This window comes from Penaeus monodon, chromosome 32 (assembly GCF_015228065.2).
Source record: "Penaeus monodon isolate SGIC_2016 chromosome 32, NSTDA_Pmon_1, whole genome shotgun sequence".
NCBI classification, from domain to species: Eukaryota; Metazoa; Arthropoda; class Malacostraca; order Decapoda; family Penaeidae; genus Penaeus; species Penaeus monodon.
In genome coordinates, this window is record NC_051417.1 from 8,146,580 (window position 1) to 8,146,798 (window position 219).

Here is a 219-nt window from a genome sequence, read left to right on the forward strand (position 1 = left end):
TCAAAAGGCAAAGAAAGACAAAATTATGTATTTCAGTACAGCATATTACCTGCACTGGCAAGGTCAGGGAAGGGAGAGAGTTCAAAGGGACAGAATGAGAGAGTGGGTGTAGTATAGACTCTGATAACCAGAAAGGGAGAAGAGCTAATGATTTATGGAGGCAACTTGGCTGAATATTGCTGTTTAAAGATGTACTCAATGAAGGCATATTGGTGTTTA

The 219-nt window shown here is 39.7% G+C and overlaps 1 protein-coding gene across 2 annotated transcripts in view; it reads left to right on the forward strand.

Moving 5' to 3' along the window:
- Positions 1-219, forward strand: part of LOC119593473 (UV radiation resistance-associated gene protein-like) — a 14,158-nt gene that overhangs the window by 8,601 nt on the left and 5,338 nt on the right. The gene's annotated exons all lie outside the window — the stretch shown is intronic.